The sequence below is a fragment of the Ornithorhynchus anatinus genome, chromosome 1, assembly GCF_004115215.2.
Source record: "Ornithorhynchus anatinus isolate Pmale09 chromosome 1, mOrnAna1.pri.v4, whole genome shotgun sequence".
Lineage (NCBI taxonomy): Eukaryota > Metazoa > Chordata > Mammalia > Monotremata > Ornithorhynchidae > Ornithorhynchus > Ornithorhynchus anatinus.
In genome coordinates this window covers 11,301,523-11,317,927 of record NC_041728.1, presented here as the reverse complement: position 1 = coordinate 11,317,927, position 16,405 = coordinate 11,301,523, and the positions used below count along the sequence as shown (strand labels likewise).

The following is a 16,405-nucleotide window of genomic DNA, read 5'->3' as shown; positions in this document are numbered from 1 at the left end:
TAAGTAGTAAGAATCATTCAGTAGTCATTACAAGTTTTACCCCTTGTTTTCTTTCCCTATTATGTTATACCAATCAAAGCCAACTTGGTGACTTTGATACACACCATCACATGCCTGGCAGGAAGGCAGATGGTGCTAAGTAAATATCATTATTTTCCTCCACTCTACTGAAGTTTATACTAATCCTTTCCCTGGATCAGAAGCTAAAAAAATGCTTTTCAGATTTCAATGTCAATAAAGTGTATTTGAGAAAAAATTGAGTTTTTTTTAAAACATTGAGTTCCTGCCCTCTGGGGAAGTCCCAGCACCAATAAGCAATGTGAGTAAGGGATGAAGACTGACATTAAGTGCCATCTATCGATGGAATTCACCAAGCACTTATGTGCAGAGCACTACTAATCACTTGGGGAGAAATGGGAAGGGAGTTCCTTCCCCACAGAGACAATGCCATCTGAACCTCATTTTTTTGAGGTGAAAATGATGTTTTTAGGGGTTCTGACCACCACCCAGTCTCAGGTAGGATTGATCCTGCTTCCTGAAGGGAAAGCAGTGATGAGCTCATAGTCACATAAAGTTATGGGAGGCAAGAGAGAGCAAGAATGGAGAAGCAGAGCTTTCTGCCACCACATCACCATTGCAGCTGAACTGGTCCTCTGTGGGGATAACTGGAAGCACCATTCCAACCACACCAGAAATTCCAAGTTCATCCAGGGCAGCAGCTGAGGTAACTGTGGCCACCCTCTACCAACAGTGGAGGCTGCAGCCCAGGACAATAGTATAACAGTGAATTCCCTCCTCTCTTTCCCATTTATCAGTCAGTGGTATTTGAGCACTTACTATGTGCAGAACACTGTTCTAAGTGTTTGGAAAAGTACAACAGAATTAGCAGAAACATTCTCGGCCCATAATGAGCCACCATCTCCTTTCCTTCCCACCCAACCCTTAAAATTGTGCTTGGCTGGGTTGCTGCATTTGCTAACAGCTTCAATTTCACGACTCCAGATGGAAACTGTCCCACTAGCGGATTTGGGCTACGACTCAGCACCTTGCTACTGAGAAGCCCAGGCAGGGATTTGCTCCTGCCAAGAGAAAACCTATCAAGCCAAACTTAGCCAATTTTATGCTTCCAGTTAAAGCTACAAGATCTGCAGCCAGTGAGCCAGAGGAGTCCAGTTGGAAGGAAAACATGTACATTGGCAAGGACACAGCAGTTTTGAGGTCACAGCAGATAAGGGGCAGAGTGGTCTTCATCCCACAAAATAGGGTTTCATCCCTGCTAAGTAACCACCAAGCAGAAAAGTAATTGTTTGGGCTTATTTGCAAAAAAAGTGATGTAATTCTTTTCAGTTTAGACTTAAAACCAATTACCTCTGCTTCTGACTCATGAGGTCCAATATAATTTCAAGGAAAGCTTTAGACCACCAACTGTCTCCACCTGTTGCAGCCAAAACACCCCACATCAAGAATTTTAAGTGCATTCAATAGCCAATACTACATCCTACCAGTAAGAGGAGGAAGGTACCAAATACAGCAGGTTTTTCATGATTAGCATGTCAGGAGTTAGCCTCCACTCTGCTTCTAAAAATTTTATATATCCTTTAGAAATACCTCACAGTGCCCTCAGGCTGTTCATTCTCTTATGTGCCATATTTCTAGTCTTTACTTGCCAAAACAGCACTTGCAAAAAAACAAAATGCCTCTGTAGATGGACATTTGGAAAAAAAATCCATTTTTTCTCTTCCACAATGACTTGGAATTATGAAATGAGATTGGATAATGGCAAACAAGCCTCTCTCTTTACAAAGCCCAGTTTCATATGGCTGCCTTCCAGGCATTGCAGAGGAAAAAAAAAAGGACAGGCTCACCAGTCGTACCCATTCCTCACTGCTAGCCAATGCGTCAAGCACGCGGAGTCCTTACTCCCCAGGTAGACCTTCATAGGCAGAGGATCAGGCAAAGAAAGCCAATTATGTGATCATTTCTATAATGAATGAAGATGGAAATCTATGAGCCTAGTTATAATTCTTTTCCAAGAATTTTGCAGAAGCCCTTTTCAGCCACCCTTGGGAATCTGTCTTACAAGGCTCTGCTGCAGGCCTAAACCAAGCAGCAGTATCACTGTAGACAATACTATCCTCCCTCTCTCAAGCCTATAATCTTGACAGTACTCTAGAGAAGCAGTGTGGCCTAGTGGATAGAACATGGGCCTGGAAGTAAGAAGGACCTCAAATCAGGGCTCTGCCACTTGTTGGCTGTGTGACATTGAGCAAGTCACTTAATTCTTCTGTGCCTCAGTTACCCCATCTGCAAAATGGGGATTTACACTATGAGCCCCATGTGGTTTGTGGACTGCATCCAACTTAATAATAATAATAATAATAATGTTGGTATTTGTTAAGCGCTTACTATGTGCCGAGCACTGTTCTAAGCGCTGGGGTAGACACAGGGGAATCAGGTTGTCCCACGTGGGGCTCACAGTCTTAATCCCCATTTTACAGATGAGGTAACCGAGGCACAGAGAAGTTAAGTGTGCCCAAGATCACACATCAGACAAGTGGCAGAGCTGGGATTCGAACTCATGAGCCCTGACTCCAAAGCCCGTGCTCTTTCCACTGAGCCACGCTGCTTCTCTAGCTTGTACCTACCCCAGTTCTCAGTATAGTGCCTGGCACATAGTAAGTGTTTAACAAATACCATGAAAAAACATCTTTTTGAACACACATATCCAGCTCTTAGAACAGTGCTTAGCTCATAATAAGTGCTTAAATGCCATTATTATTCTTCATTCTGTCACCAAATCCTGTCAGTTCTACGCACTTAGCCTATCCTGCATTGATTAATAAAAAAACATAATATTTGTTAAGCACTTACTATGTGACAGGCTGGGGGAGATTCAACGTAATCAGGTTGTCCCAGGGGCTCATAGTCTTAATCCTCATTTTACAGAAGAGGTAACTGAGGCACAGAGAAGTTAAGTGGCTTGCCCAAGGTCACACAGACAAGTGGCAGAGCTGGCATTAGAACCCACCTCCTGCATCCCAAGCCCATGCTCTTTCCACTAAGCCATGCTACTTCTCTGATTACTGCTTCTGCCCCAGTGTTGGCCCCCCTCACTCCAGTCCACACTTCACCCTGTTGCCTGGATCATTTTTTCTTTATATTACATATAGAAGACTTTCAGTCCTTGTTTTCCCACTCAAGAACATTCAGTGGTGGCACATCTATCCCTGAATCAAACAAAAACTCCTCCTTACCAAACGCATTTTGTCCCCTCCTAATCTTACTATAGCCCAGCGCACACACTTAAGCACCAACCTGCTCATAATACCTGGATCCCAACTATCTTGCCACTTCCCATATCCTCCCTCTGCCTGAACTCCCCTTCCCAATGTGTAAGACAACTCTCCCCACCTTCAAAGCCTACTAAAATCCCACCTCCTCCAATCACCCTTTCCCAAATAAGCCCTCTTTTCCCATCAGCACTTGGATCTGTATCTTTTGGCTACTTGGTATTCACTTCACCCTCAGCATTTATGGGCATAAAACTTATACTGATGCCTGCTTCCCCCTCTAGACTGTAAGCTCCTTTTATGGTATTTAATATGCACTGTGTCTCCGCTCCTCTGCCGCCCACCTCCTCACCGTCCCTTGGTCTCGCCTATCCCGCCGTCGACCCCTGGGTCACGTCCTCCCGCGGTCCTGGAACGCCCTCCCTCCTCACCTCTGTCAAACCGATTCTCTTTCCCTCTTCAAAACCCTACTTAAAACTCACCTCCTCCAAGAGGCCTTCCCAGACTGAGCTCCTCTTCTCCCTCTACTCCCTCTGCCATCCCCCCTTTACCTCTCTGCAGCTTAACCCTCTTTTTTCCCCTTTTCCCTCTGCTCCTCCACCTCTCCCTTCCCATCCCCACAGCACTGTACTCGTCCGCTCAACTGTATATATTTTCGTTACCCTATTTATTTTGTTAATGAATTGTACATCGCCTCGATTTTATTTAGTCGCCATTGTTTTTACGAGATGTTCTTCCCCTTGACTCTATTTATTGCCATTGTTCTTGTCTGTCCGTCTCCCCCGATTAGACTGTAAGCCCGTCAAACGGCAGGGACTGTCTCTATCTGTTGCCGACTTGTTCATCCCAAGTGCTTAGTACAGTGCTCTGCACATAGTTAGCGCTCAATAAATACTATTGAATGAATGAATGGACTGTATTAAGCGCTGGGGTAAAGACAAGCTAATCAGGTTGGACACTATGTTCCACTTGGGGCTCACATTCTCAATCCACATTTTACAGATGAGGTAACAGGCATAGTGAAATGCCTTGCCCAAGTTCTCAGGGTAGACGGGTGGCAGTCGGACTAGAAGCCAGGTCCTTCCAGCTCCCAGGCCCATGCCCTATCCCCTACGCAATGCTGCTTCATTTCTACCATCTCTTTTTGAATGGTACACTCCCTACCACTTAGTTCAGTGCTCTGCAAACAGTAATCAAATATCATTAACTGATCTTCAATTTAGTGTCCTTTTGTCAAGGAAGATGGAGGAACAAGCATCTTAGAGCATTAAGCATGGGCCTGGGAGTCAAAAAGACCTGGGTTCTAATCCCAGCTCTGCCCCAAGTCTGCTTTGGGACCTTGAGCAAGTCATTTCACATCTATGGGCCTCAGTTACCCCATCTGTCCAGTGGAGATGTAGACTGATTTACTTGTGCACCCCAGCACTTAGAACAGTGCTTGGTACTCATAACAGCACTTAAATACTGTAATTATTATTGGGCCTCAGTTCTGCTCATTCAAGGAAGAACGCTTGCCTTTAAAGGACAGGTGGTCCCCTTAATCCATATAAGGACTGAAAGCAGCGTGGCTTAGTGGAAAGAGCACAGGCTTGAGTCAGATCACGGGTTCTAATCCCAGCTCCACTGCTTGTCTGTGTGACCTTGGGAAGCCACACAACTTCCCTCTGCCTGAGTTACCTCATCTGTAAAATGGGGATTAAGACAGTGAACCCCATGTGGGACAACTTGATTGCCTTGTATCTACCCCAGCATTTAGAACGGTGCTTGGCACACAGCAAACACTTAAATACTATACTATTACATCTTGTTCTTTCAGTTGTCAGGGCTCTCATAGTTAAAGGTTTCTTTTCACTTGGGTAGATAGCAGTCATGTTCTTTTCCCCAGTAGCATTCTGCACCAGCATTATCTTTACCCAGAGTATTTCTTTGATCATCAGTATTTACTGGTTACTGAAAAATACTGGAGGGGAGGCAGTGTGGTCTAGGGTACAGAGCAGAGGATGAGGAATCAGGAGTCCTGTGAATTAATTCCAGTGCTGCCACTGACCTCTCTGACTTGGTTTCCTCATCAACAAAATAGAAATAAAAGATACTGCTTCTCCTTGCTCTTAGACTCTACCCTTACTGGAGTTCACAATCTGTGTCCCATCTCATTATTTTGCAGCTACACCCATGGGCTTGGCACATAGTAAGTGCTTAATAATACAGTGTGCAGGTTAATATTAGTGTTTGGAAGCATACAGAAAGTATAGGAGACAGTTCATGGCATTTAACAATATTTCTCTGTACAGTCCTTACATACTCAGCAAAAACAGACAGGCCCTTTCTGAGCTTGACCTACCTTTTGAGGTAAAGCAGTGGTATTTGTTCAGCACTTACTATGGGCAGGGCACTGGATTAAGTGCTTGGGAGAGTACAACAGCAGAATTAGCAAACCTGCTCCCTGTCCATAACAAGCTTACTGTCTAGAGGGCAAGAGGCAGTAATATGAATGAGTAATGTATAATATATAGAGAGAGTTTATAGATATGTACAAAAGGGCTGTGGGGTTAGGGTAAATATCAAGTGTCCGAAGGTCCCAGCTTCAAGTACGTAGACAAGGTAAGTGTAAGTAACCCCAACAATGTAAGACATCTCAACACGTATCCTCCTGGTACTAAATGATGACCTTGAGAGCTCTAAAGGAAACCTTAAATTCTGCCTTCAAAGGGGAAGTCACTCAGACAGCTTACGGGTTGGGACAGAAGTAAAACACAGAAAGTGCTCAAAGACCAACGATGATGTCATTTTTAAAAAAATACAAGTGTAGGACCACACCAAATGAATCTATGATAAAGCAGTTTAGTAGCAAAGGAGTTAAATCCTAGACATACAACAAAACACAATACTATTTGATGAAGGTATTCATTTCGAGCCATGACAGAGTCATTTGTCTTCCAATCTCAAAATAATAATGCTCATCTGCTAGTTTCTTGGCTGGGGAAGCTTCAACAATTACTCTGGGGATAGTTTTGATCTATTGTAGCAATCGTTACACGTTAAAAACAAAAACTTACCAGTGGCAGATTCTTTTATAGCTCTTTTGTAGATTTTGGACATCTGGACACCCTGTTGGCTAGAATTCCAGAAGTTTAGCTTTTAGGCTAAAGGAAGTCTGGATTGGCTACTAAAGAATATCGACTGATACTCCTGGAATCACAGTGTGGCTTCAGGCACAGCTGACATGTCAGGGAACTGTTTTCAGAGGCACGATGCCATCAGAAGATCAGGGCTCTGGGCATTTCTAAACAAATGTTTGCCCTAAAACATCAAGATTCTAAGATTACTTCATAATGGCAGGGCTGAATCAGAACCAAAAGGTGCCCCTCTGTCAATGGAGTAAGGCAGAGATGTGTAACGCCTCTAGTCCTGTTCTATTTATTCTACGCAGCAATGCTGTAGATTCAAAAATAATGGCATTTGTTAAGCACTTACTATGTGTAAAGCACTGTTGTAAGCACTAGAGAGGATACAGGTGATCAGGTTGTCCCACGTAGGGCTCACAGTCTTCATCCCCATTTTACAGATGAGGTAACTGAAGTTCAGGGAAGTGAAGTGACTTGCCCAAGGACACAGCTGACAAGCGGCTGAGCCAGAATTTGAACCCAAGACCTCTGACTCCCAAGCCCGGGCTCTTTCCACTGAGCCATGCTGCTTCCCTCCTGGATGCAGGTATTAGTTCCTCACCTCTAATTCCAAATCAACTGAGAAGCAGCACTGCCTATTGGAAAAGAGTCAACCAATGGTATTTATTGAGCACTTTGTAGAGCACTGTACTAAGCACTTGGGAGAGTACAATAAGAGAATTGGTGGACAAGCTCCCCGCCTATTATAATAATGTTGGTATTTGTTAAGCGCTTGCTGTGTGCAGAGCACTGTTCTAAGCGCTGGGGTAGATACAGGGTAATCAGGTTGTCCCACGTGAGGCTCACAGTTAATCCCCATTTTACAGATGAGGGAACTGAGGCACAGAGAAGCGAAATGACTTGCCCACAGTCACATAGCTGACAAGTGGCAGAGCCGGGATTCGAACCCCTGACATCTGACTCCCAAACCCAGGCTCTTTCCACCGAGCCACACCTAGTACGAGCTTATAGGCTAGAGAGCACAGGCCTGGGAGTCAGAGGACCTGGGTTCTAATCCCAGCTCTGTTACTTGTCTGTTACTTGGTTTAAACTTCTGTGTCTCATTTACTGCATCCGTTAAAAAAAAAAAAAAAAAGACTGAGCCCTGTGTGGGACAGTGACTGTAACCACTCTGATCATCTATCTACCCCAGCTCTTAGATAGTAAGCACTTAAATATCTATAAAAAAGACTTTTGTTTTTCCAAGGTGCTAGAAATAGTCACTCATATATTACTGTGTGCTGATGACCATACCCTAGAAGTCAACAACCAAGATGACATAAGGTTGTTTGCTTAACCACAGCTCTAGTCAGAGTAATTTAAAAAAATAGCTGGAGTTTGTACTTACAGGTATCCAGTGCTGGAGTGCCTCTTCAAGTACTTGTTTTCCATTGACTCTTCCTACAGCAAGATTTGGATGTAAGGAAATGCAATACTGATGCATATTCCCATAAATATTTGCTGCTCAAAATATAAAGCAGCCTGTTTTAAGCAGTAGAAGGCTTTAAGAAACATCAGTCAGCAGGAAGCAGAATGAGGAATTGAAAATATTTGCATGGCTAAGCAAATGCAAATTCCTAAAGGGGAAAAAAGGTCTGAAAATTTCATCTTTGCTAGGTCAAGGTAAGATGTGCTTTCTGCAATATCACCCTGTTCTAAAATGGTAGCAATTCTAGGCTTCACAATACTAAAAATTAGTTATAAGATCTTGGGTCTTTACAAAGTAGAGCCTAAAAGAGCACACAGAGCTTGGGTGAAGCTGTAGGAAAGGACTGGAATTATGAAAGAAAGTCTGAACATTCAGTTTGTTGTTTTGTTTAAAAAAAAAGTTATCAGCGATACCTGTTTTTCAAGAGAGAAAGCTGGTAATTTTCCTATCCATTGGTGCTGGAAATACTGGGTGGAGGCAGGGGAATTGACAATTTACAAGAAGTGCCCAGAGACCAAATGCCAGGTCACTGCTTATCACTTAGCTTTCTTGGAATACTCCAGTAGGAGAAAAGAGTGATGGGGGTTGAAAGAAGGGACTATGATGAACGGAAAAGGAAGAGAGATAAGGAAGCTAACCGGCAGGAGAGAGAATTTCAGGAGATGGATCTACTAAATCTGTGACCAGCAGTTATGTAAGACATGAAAACCTACGATCTATACACTGGAAAGGCCTCAAAAGGCTTTCTAGCACCACCCCACTATCCAACATGGTACCATCAATCCCAAAACAGAACTTACTCATTTAAATGTAGCACCCCAACCTTTAACATTTGTAAATCCTTCCTAATACCTAATAATTCCTTCCCTCATAAATCCTTCCACTTTCATCCACTGTTCCCTCAGCAATGTCATAGCTTATCAAAGCCCCATTGATCTTTCCTGGATAACTAGCCTGGATTCCTTCATTCTCTCAAGCCTATCAACTTCTGGGGGGCTGTCCAACAGCCACCTCCAACATTCACTGCACCCAAAATAGATCCCACACTACTATAAATCTAGCCTGAACAATACAGAAAGATAGGCTTTGTAACTGGGGAGGCAAAGGAATGGGGAAAGAATTGAGAATTCTACTGTGCAATTAAGACAGTACAGAATGTTGGACATTGTTTTAGGAACAGAATGGCCTAGTGGAAAGAGCATGGGCCTGGGAGTCAGAGGACCTACTTTCTAATCTTGGTTCTGCCAAATGCTTTCTGTATGACCTTGGGCATGTCACAACTCATCCGTGCCTCAGTTCTCCTGCTAATTTTGATCCTTATGCGGGACTGGGACTGTGTCCAACGTAATTCACATAATAATGATATTTAAGCTCTAAGTGCTGGGGTAGATTGGACACCATCCCTATCCCCATTTTACAGATGAGGGAACTGAGGCACAGAGAAATAAACTGACTTGCCCAAGGTCACAGCAAACAAGTGGCAGAACTGGGATTAGAACCCATGACTTGTAACCACTCCAGTGCTTAAAGCAGCGTTGAACACATAGTAATTGCTTAAATATTTTAAAAAACCACTATTAAAACAGGATTGTCCAACTCTCCAGGTCAGCACTTTGCAGAAGACTAAAATACTGTGGGTGGAATAATAATACTAAAAAAAATTAAGCATTAAATGCCAACCACTGGGGCAGATACAAGATAATCAGGTTGAACACAGTTCTGGTTCCATATCAGGGTTACAGTCTAAGTAGGAGGGAGTAGGGTTTAATCCTCAAGATATCCACTCACATTTGCAAAGGAAAGCAGTACCCATGCAAATAGACCTCCCTGGCCCTGGAAGAGTTTCCCATTGCTTTGTAATGGTTTTTAAGTTGGCAGGTAGAGGGTCTGAGACTTTACATCCATTAATCATATTGTAAAATGATGAATATGCTTGGAATTCCTTGGATTGAGAAGCAGCATAGCCTGAGAGAGCAAGGGACTGGGAATCAGAAAGTCAGGGTTCTAATCCTGCCTTTCCCACTTGTCTGCTCTGTGACCTCGGGAAAGTCATTTCATGTCTGGGTGCCTCAGTTACCTCATCTGTAAAATGGGAATTAAAACTGAGCTCAATGCACATCAGGGAATTTGTCCTACCTGACAAGCTTGTATCTACCATAGAGTGCCTAGTACATAGTAAGACTTAAATATCATTATATAAAAGGTTCACAGTGGAGAACCCAAAGTGTATAGAGAGGGAAGAATGCCCTCTTGTCTTTGGAATTACCCCTATCATTCAAGTTTGTTATTAACACTACCACCTGGACTCACTGAGCTTATGGTCCACTATGACTTCCAGCTCTTTCAGTCTCTTGGCGAAGAGAAACATCCTTCCCATTGTGATCTGAGTAGGTGATTTTCCCCTCTGCATTATCCTGCTCTTGCCCAATTTCATCCTGGTGACAGCTTCCCCTTCTTGAGGCTCTCCAAATCCCTTGGAATTCCAGTTCTGTGATCTAGACTGCTAACAGCTGAGTTCTCATTTACAACTTCACTTGGGGTGCAGCTACTTGAGTATTTTTGCCAAACACTGTACAAAGCAACTGGGAGAGTACAATATAACAGTTGATAAACACGAGTGATCTATTCTCTTCACGATCGAGAACTTCAAACGTGTCCCATCTCAGACTATAACTTTTCCGTCCCCTAGCACCATTATCTTCATTACCTTTCTCTTCCCCTGGCTTAATTATATCCCTTTTAAAATGCAGCTACTGGAAACATATGCATAATTTCATATGTCTCTAAAATGCCAAGGTAGATCTTGAACCCCATTCCTAGTTGTTATAGTATACAGTGATATATACAGTACACAGTAAGGGTTCAATAAATACAATTGAATGAATTTAGGAAGGATTTACTATGTGCCAAGCACTTGGGGAGGTGTCATTTAAGCAGCTCAATCTCTTCCCAGGTATGACGCACAGTCTAAGGGGTAGGAGAAGGAGGTATCTTTTTTTTTTTTTTTTTTAACAGGTGAGGAAAGTGAGGAATGGAAGGGATCAGAATCACACCCAAAGTCACATGGCTGGTGACTGGCAGAGCCAGCATTAGAACCCCAGTCTTGACTCCCAGGCCCTTGCTCTTTCCATTAAGCTACACTGCTTTGCACCTATCCATATATTTGACTTCTTCAAAACAGGTCCAGCAGATCAGTGTGACAAGATTTTCTTGTGTTGACACTCAAGAGGTTTGTATCTGTACTAAGCCTAAACTTATAAATCTTACCGATTTGTCAGATATACAAGAGAGAGACTTGGTCTAATTCCCAGGATCAAGGCTAGACCCCTTTAATAGCTGGGATGACATTGATGACCCAGGAAAATTTAAGACCTGATGGATGATTGCTTTGAGAACATTACGTGTATCGTGGGTCAAGATCTGTCTGTGCAGTGATACATCCTTGGATTTACAGCTTTCTGAACACATTAATATCAGTTAATGGTATGCAAACACCTATTGTGTACAGAGTACTATACTAAGTACGTGGGAAAGTCCAGGGTTGGTAGACATTCCCTGCCCTCAACAAGACGAGGAAAGAGACAATATAAGTTATGGATATGTACATAAGTGCTGTGGGCAAATAGCAAGTGCCTGAAGGGTAAAGACTCAGATGCATATATGATAAACAAGGGAGAGGAAGTTAGGGAAAAGGGGTTTAATTGCAGATGAAACCTTAATAAGGTTTTGAAGGTGGGATAAGTGGTGATTTGTTGATCTGATATATGAAAATGAAGCAAGCTCCAAGTCAAAAGCAAAAAAGTGACAATAGAGTTATATTTAAGTTTCACAGTCATCTGGGACCCCTGGAAGAAGTTCCTGTAGTCTCAATTTAACAAGCTTATTTATAACTGTCCTTAGTTTTCCAAGAAGATGCTATTGACCGTGAGATCTTTTCCATACATGCAAGTGTGATTAAGAGACCAGTATGCTCTGCACAAACAATTCCATGTTGTGACCTACTAAAGGCTTTAAGTAGCTAGCACTGCTAGCTTCATCATTTAGTAGTCATTTGCATTTGAGTAGTACAGAGCTTGGGAGAGTATACTATTGCAATTTTGGTTTCCGGTACCAGAATACTATTAGTATTTGATACTACCTCTTCACATGAGTCTTCCTGAAGTTTATTTTAAGAGCAACTCATCTGAATGGGCCCTTTTCTGGGTAATCTTCAGCAGTATCTCCTTGATTGTGGTTGCATTTCTACCTGCCTGTAGACTTAGTAGCAGCGTGGCTCAGTGGAAAGAGCACGGGCTTTGGAGTCAGAGGTCATGGGTTCGAATCCCAGCTCGGTCACTTGTCAGCTGTGTGACTTTGGGCAAGTCACTTCACTTCTCGGTGCCTCAGTTACCTCATCTGTAAAATGGGGATTAAGACTGTGAACCCCACGTGGGACAACCTGATTCCCGTGTCTACCCCAGTGCTTAGAACAGTGCTTGGCACATAGTAAGCGCTTAACAAATACCAACATTATTATTAGGAGAGGAGAGTCAGAGCACAAGCCTCCTTAGGATTTAAGCATCTCCCACCCAGGCAGCCTAAGAAAGGATGGCTTAATCAGATTGGATAGAGTCTCCCCTCAGCACTTAGAACAATGCTTGGCACATAGTAAGTGCTTAACAGATACCATAATCATTATTTGCCACCCTAGCCAACCAATGAGGTGTTCTCAAAATGTACTCCTGGAAGCAGAAGTGGCCACCTTTGGACACTGGCAAGACTAATGCATCTTTTCAAGAGGACTGGCACTTTAACAATAATATTTATTAAGCACTAATGCGCTAAGGTACAAGCTAAGTGCTGGGCTAGATACAAGATAAATCAGATTGGACATAATCCCTGTCCCCCAAAGGGCTCAGTTGGTAGGGAGATCATATTTTATTCCCTTTTACCAGAAGTGAAAACAGGCATAGAGAGGTTAAGTTCAAATTCACACAGCAAGAGGCAGAGTCAGGACTGGAACTTGGGTGACCTGACTTCCAATCCCATGCTTTTTCCAAGCCTCCTTCTGTCCCCTCCTACCCACCCCCAACACACACCCCATCCACCCCACTTTGATAATATGGAAGTCTAGTCTTGGAAATTCAGCATAGGGATTATGATAATTGAAATGGTGATTACTCCTAATGCAGTCCTCCTGACCTAATGATGCCAATAATAGTTAAATATTGAGCACAGGGAACAGAATAAGAGAGTAAGCAGACATGATTCCTGCCTACAAGCAAATTTCAATCAAGTAGAGATAAGAACTGGGTTATTTAATGAACACATACTGTGTGTCAAGCACTGTACTAAGCGCTGGGATCGAAACAAGGAAATTAGGTCAAACATCTGTGCTACTGGACATTCAATCTGAGGGAAAGGAGAGAAGTTATTTTACTCCCATTTTACAGATGAGGAAACTGAGGTACTGAAAAGTGACTTAAGGTCACACAGATAAGTGTTATAACTGGATATGAAAACCAAAGTCATGCATGAAAATAGAAATATGGGGATTTTTGAAGAGATGGTTCTTTCTCATAGGATTTACCTATGTAAACTTCCGATTCAAATTTCCCAAAGCCCTCTATTCACTTACACTATGAATTAACTATTGAGAATCAAACCATAGTGGAGTCTGCACCACCACCTTCTCCAGCAAGACATGTGATTAACTTATCTCCCAAAGAGAATGAGAGTTTGCTGTTTATCATGTGTCTCCATTGTTACTGCCAATTTGCCTTGCTTGCCAAGATATGAAGCTAACAGGAAACATTATAATTACAATGGGGTTTATGCTTATAATTAGCATTAAACCTGGTGTTTAAATACAGTGAATTACTTGAACTTGCTTGTAAGTTTTATGAGTATCATCATTTCCACTCCCAAGCCTCATCACCATCCCTGAGTGCGAAAAGTTTCCAAGAAGCTTAAGATAGCAGTGTGGAATAACTCTGGAGAAAAATAAAGACTGTGGAATTTGTTAAGTGTTTACTTTGTGAGAAGCGCTTGGCTAGAGAAGCAGCGTGGCTCAGTGGAAAGAGCACAGGCTTTGGAGTCAGAGGTCATGGGTTTGAATCCCAGCTCGGCCACTTGTCAGCTGTGTGACTTTGGGCAAGTCACAACTTCTCGATGCCTCATTTACCTCATCTGTAAGATGGGGATGAAGACTGTGAGCCCCACGTGGGACAACCTGATTCCCCTGTGCCTACCCCAGTGCTCAGCACATAGTAAGCACTTAAATAACATTATTATTATTATTAGATACAAGGTAGTCACGCCAGGCATAATCCCTGTCCCCCATGGAGATCACAGTCTAAAGAAAAGTGCAGGTATCATATCCACATTTTACTGATGAACAAAGAAGTGAATTATCCAAGGTCACATGGCAAGCAAGTGGTGGAGCTGGGATTGGAACCCAAGTCTCCCCTCTAAGTGCCTTCCATTAAGTCACTAGAGCATCGTTCCACTAGTGAATGAACACACTGTGAAGTTTAGTGTTGGAAAGAGAGGCCACAACTTAAACACAACTTCACTAAATGGGACACATGAGAAGAATGGAGAGCAGTAGGATATCAAGACTGAAAGCTGGAAACAGCTCTGACAGACCAGTTTGGGGTACTTCAACCCAAAGAGGAGGTTTTCAAGAAAGACAGTATTTGCTAAGCACTTTGTATCAAGCAAATACCATTGATTGGTATTTCCTGACTGCTTATTTTGTGCAGAGCACTGCTCTAAGTGCTTGGGAGAGTACAGCTCATCTTTAAAAAACTTTAAGCTCATTGTGGGCAGGGAATGTGTCTGCTTATTGTTATATTGTAATCTCTCAAGCACCAAGTACAGTTCTGTGTCCACAGTAAGCACTCAAATACCGTTGACTCACTAGACTTGGTAGACATTACCTGCCCACAAGGAATTTACAATCCATACGGGGAGACGGACAGTATATAAATATAAATATGCATAAGTGTTGGGGGTGGAGGGGAAGGCAGGGGAGAGAAGAATATCAAATGCTTGAGGCATATTGTATCTACCCCAAGTATTGTACTAAGTTTTGTGGTAGATATAAGAGGGTCAGACAGTTGACAGTTTAAGAGGGAGGGTGAAGAAGTGTGGCCTAGAGGATAGGGTATGGGCTTAACAGAAGGACCGTGGTTCTAAACCAAGCTCTACCACTTGTCTGCTGGGAGACCTTGGGCAAGTCATTTCACTGCTTCTCAGTTACCTCATCTGTAATAAAGGGTATTAAAGCTGTCAGCCCCATGTGGGACATGGACTGCGTCCAACCTAATTAGCTTGGATCTACCTCAGCACTTACTGGGTGCCAGGCACTGTACTAAGCACCTAATACCATAAAAGAACACTTTACAAGTGAGCAAACAAGTACAGGGAAGTAACTTGGCAGAGATCACAGCAGGCAAATAGTGACATCAAGATTATAACCCAAGTCCTCCAACTCCAAATGCTGCGCTTTCCCATGTCACCCTGCTTCTTCAGGTTTTTGTAATTGCTCTCATTATCCTCAAACATTTTATTCAATATGATCATGAGAGAAATACTATGAATGGCAAACACACCAACACAATCAGGGCAGTCTGTGTGTTCATCTATGGAGGAATGGGGCTTTGTCCTGCCTCAGTCGCTTTAGCTACATTCACAGTCAGACAAACTTCACCATCACTGGCATCTTATTCACATACACACAAAACACAGTCAAAGCTCATGCTTTAAACCTAAATTATAGGCTCAAATTAAGGCTCATGCTTTAAATGATTTTGACAATCACAAGAACAGCTACAAAAAAAAAATTCCTAGCTCATGGTGGGTAGGGAACCTGTATACAAACTCTTGTTTAGTCTAGTGCTCTGAAGAGACTATAAGCACTCAAACACCATTGATTGAATTCAAGCATTTGGCTACGTATGTTGAAGAACTCAGAATACTGTAAAAGCCTCCTTACTGGCTCTGCTCTAGAGTCAGTCCTAAAACTGCCCTTCAGCACATTTCACTCTTCAAAAGTCTCCAATGGCTACCATTTCCCCCTGCATCCTCACCTTCAGAGTCAAGGCTCTCCACCACATACACCAGCTCTCTTCCCCCATTATAAAACTTGATGGTTGCCTTTTACTCCTCATGCTGCTGTTACCACTGCCTGGAACTCCCTCCCCAAATACTCCATACCATGCCTCTTCCCACCTTCAAAGCCCTCCTAAAATCCCAGCTCCTCAAAAAGCCATTCTTAATTATCTCTAACTTGCAACAGCCCACTGGCCAACTTTAGCAATTGTGCATTTTCAGTCTTCAGCACTTATGACCCATCTTATCTATTTTTATAAATCAACTGTATTTGAGTGCCACCTCTCAAGCCCTTTGTGGGAAAGGTTAGTACCCCAAAACACAAGTCCTGGGATCTTCTCATTAAGAGCAGGGCACATAACTACCAACTCTTATACTGTGCTCTCCCCCACACTTAGCACAGTGGTCCGCACATAGTACGTGCTCAA

The 16,405-nt window shown here is 42.9% G+C and overlaps 1 protein-coding gene across 7 annotated transcripts in view; it reads right to left on the bottom strand.

Moving 5' to 3' along the window:
- The window catches only part of MCTP1 (multiple C2 and transmembrane domain containing 1), a 381,506-nt gene that overhangs the window by 326,739 nt on the left and 38,362 nt on the right, over nt 1–16,405 (bottom strand). The window contains exon 1 of one of the 7 annotated variants that reach the window (XM_029071443.2): nt 6,347–6,500. The exons of the other annotated variants lie outside the window; for them this stretch is intronic. The gene's annotated coding sequence lies outside the window, so the exon portion shown is untranslated. Of the gene's footprint in view, nt 1–6,346; nt 6,501–16,405 lie in introns of those variants that run through there. 7 annotated transcript variants of the gene reach the window in all.